Source organism: Oratosquilla oratoria, chromosome 21, assembly GCF_046742065.1.
Source record: "Oratosquilla oratoria isolate Oo_2021 chromosome 21, ASM4674206v1, whole genome shotgun sequence".
Taxonomy (NCBI): Eukaryota; Metazoa; Arthropoda; class Malacostraca; order Stomatopoda; family Squillidae; genus Oratosquilla; species Oratosquilla oratoria.
Window position 1 is genome coordinate 46,902,821 of NC_134797.1, and position 3,581 is coordinate 46,906,401.

Sequence of the window (3,581 nt, forward strand, 5' to 3'; positions counted from 1 at the left end):
AACTTACCAGCAAATGCATGGTACAGTTATTAGGAGACAAATCTCCACAAAATGTGACTACGGAGCCTCAGATAGCAACCACACACCACAACTCGACTCTTTATTCAGAATGTTTCACGTGTTTTCCCGTCACGTTTCGACTCGTGAATCTACTCAATACTTCATGAAAAAGCAAAAGATTTTTTTTTTTTTTTTTTGTCTGTGATGCGCTGTTGGATTTGTGACCTTAAGTGGGTCTGTTTGTTCGTCTGTGGCCAGTTAGTGTGGCGAATGTCTTCCTTTGGTGATCAGAAAGATTCGAAGAACAAATGTTTTCATCGAGACGTATATAATCGAACACGCGTGCACACACACACACACACACACACACACACACACACACACACACACACACACACACACACACACACACACACACACACACACACACACACACACACAATTATATATATATATATATGTATAATTATGTGTGTGTGCGTGTGTCTGTGCACAATTATATATATATATATATATATATGTGTGTGTGAGTGTGTGTGTGTGTGTGTGTGTGTGTGTGTGTGTGTGTGTGTGTGTGTGTGTGTGTGTGTGTGTGTGTGTGTGTACGTACAACCACGATCAAGAATTTCTGAAGTCACCCCTTGATTTCAAATATTACAAAATAATATTTGTTACTTGTATCTCTAGATTATTTGCTTCTCTGCATGATACACTGTTGTTCATATATGTAATATAAACCTCAACAACAAGCACGCACACAAATACACACACAACGAGCATAGCTCCCGTCCCGTAAAATACAACTAGGTAAATACAACAAGGTAAGTACAAACATACACACACACACGCGCACACACACACACAACACGACTCGGTGGAGCAATGGTACAATTCCCGGCTGCCACTACGGCGGTCAGAGTTCGAATCCCGCCCAGGGCTGAAATAATTTTAGTACCGCTGAGCCACGAGCCGTTACTCCAACTTTCGTGGGTGGGGAGTTGGGTGTGTGTGTGCGTGTAAGGTCACAGCATTACCCATAGATCGGTCATATATGAGCTCTGAGCTCTTTTCCGGGAGGGAAATAGTTGTCGATCACAAGTCAAACACGTGATCCAAGACCATGGTGAATCACACACACACACACACACACACACACACACACACACACACACACACACACACACACACACACACACACACACACACACACACACACACACACACACACACACACGCACACACACACACACACACACACAAGAGAACAATGTTTCCAGGATGTACTCATTCCGTACACAAGATAAACTGACTCGCCGTCCAGAAAGGGCTGGAGACCCGAAAAAAAGACACGCACACAACCCCTATCCATACTCAGTATACTCAAATGTGTATAAATCCATTTGACGTAACCATAAGCACATGACATATACAAAGTTCATTCTTAATGAGCAAGACTAATGATTATGTCATTCTCCTCCTCCTCCTCCTCCTCTTCCTCCTCCTCCCCCGCCACTCCCTCCACGTCGACCTCCCCTCCTCCCCTCGACCCACCTGCCCTACATCCGCTTCAATACGCTCTTATTCTCCTTTTCCTCTCCCTCTTCCAATACCCCCTCCATCCCATACTACTCCTTTCCTTTCATCCCTCTCCTTCCCACCCCCTTCCTTCGCCTACTCCCACTCCCTCTCCCTCCCATTCCCACTCCCTTCTTCCTCTCCTTCCCTACTCCCTTCTCTCTTTCTCTACTCCCCACTCCCCTTCCCTACCCCACTCCCCTTCTCTTTCCCCACTCCAATACTCACCCCCTACCCATTCCCTTATCCACTCCCTTCCCCTTCCTTCTTCTCCTTTACCCTTACCTTCTGCACTCCCCTTCCCTACTCCCGTCTCCCCTTCCCTTCTCTCCTTTCCCCCTTCCCTTCTGACTCCCTTTCGTATATCCTACTCCCTTCCCCCACTCCCCTTCCCTACTCCCGTCTCCCCTTCCCTTCTCTCCTTTCCCCCTTCCCTTCTGACTCCCTTTCCTACTTCCTACTCCCTTCCCCCACTCCCCTTCCCTACTCCCGTCTCCCCTTCCCTTCTCTCCTTTCCCCCTTCCCTTCTGACCCCCTACTCCCTACTCCCTACTCCCCCAGGCCAACAAGCATCTGGTCAAGACTTACCACCAAGACCGCTTCTCACAGACGTCGGCAATCACGCTCACGCTCCCGGCTCACCAGGTAAGCAAGCACGGTCGAACTTACCCACTTTTGTCACTTCATTTTGACCCTTATGACTGGTCTTTGTGCCGCCCGACGAGTCCATTCAGCTGAGGGGATCCCTGCACGTCAGCGGTGATTGAAATCGCCCAGCGCCAGACAGAATAGAATATGTAAAGGACATCACTGTCCCTAAAAAGCTAATCACGTAGTGTGTGTGTGTGTGTGTGTGTGTGTGTGTGTGTGTGTGTGTGTGTGTGTGAATGAGTGTTGAGTGAGTGAGAGAGAGAGAGAGAGAGAGAGAGAGAGAGAGAGAGAGAGAGAGAGAGAGAGAGAGAGAGAGAGAGAGAGAGAGAGAGAGAGAGAGAGAGAGAGAGAGAGAGAGAGAGAGAGAGGGAGAGAGAGAGATGAGAACCAATAACCGTAAACTGTTTATTTTGCCTCTTTGTCCAGTTAACACATTAGCCTTAACAAATGTCCTTAACCTGGTTGACCTTTAAACTAGTTTAACTCCTCCTAACTGGGGTCCTTTGTCGCAAATGAACTATGAATACGATTATGCTTGTCCAATAGGTTTGTAATTACGAAATCAATTAATTTGCGATGATTTGCATGCTTTGCAATATTCTATGCGCATTTTTTGTACTTTTCAGATCGAGAAAAAAAAAATCGTATTGTAAAAAAAGAAAAAATCCTGCAACTTCTCTGCCAAGATGGCGCACTCTATAGGTTTTATTTTGTCTGTCGTCAAGAGATTTAATTCCGTTCAGAAAGCGTGACGCCAATGTTGGGGGATGGAAGGATTCGTCAGGAGCAGACACCGGGAGTCGTTTAGCTCTTTGCTGTCACAAAAGAACAGATCTGGTACCTTTAACGATTTTGTTTTGGCTAATGTCAGATTGGGTCAAGTCAGTTCAGTTCTGGTTGGATCAGGTCAAGTCGGGTCAGGTCGAGTCAGGTGAGGTGAGGTCATTCAGATTAGTTATTTTGTTTTGATTTGGTTAAAGCGAATCATACTAGGGCATATTAAATTAAGCTATTATTTGTGTTGGTCACGTCATATGAGGTCATGTTAGGTTAGATATTTGATTTCATATTGCTCAAATTGAATCAAACTAAATAATGTAAGATGAAGCTAGATCTTTTTCTTAATTAAGCTTGTTCTGTTACTGTCGTACTAGGTTATGTTAGTGCAATGTCAGGATAAATATAGGATAACACATGGAGACACCCTATTATCATAATTATAATTATAATTATAATAATAACAACAATGATAATGACAATAACAATAAAGATAATAATAGTAATAACAATAATAGAAATGATAATAATAATAATAATAATGATAATAATAATGATAATATTAATAATAAATTGTA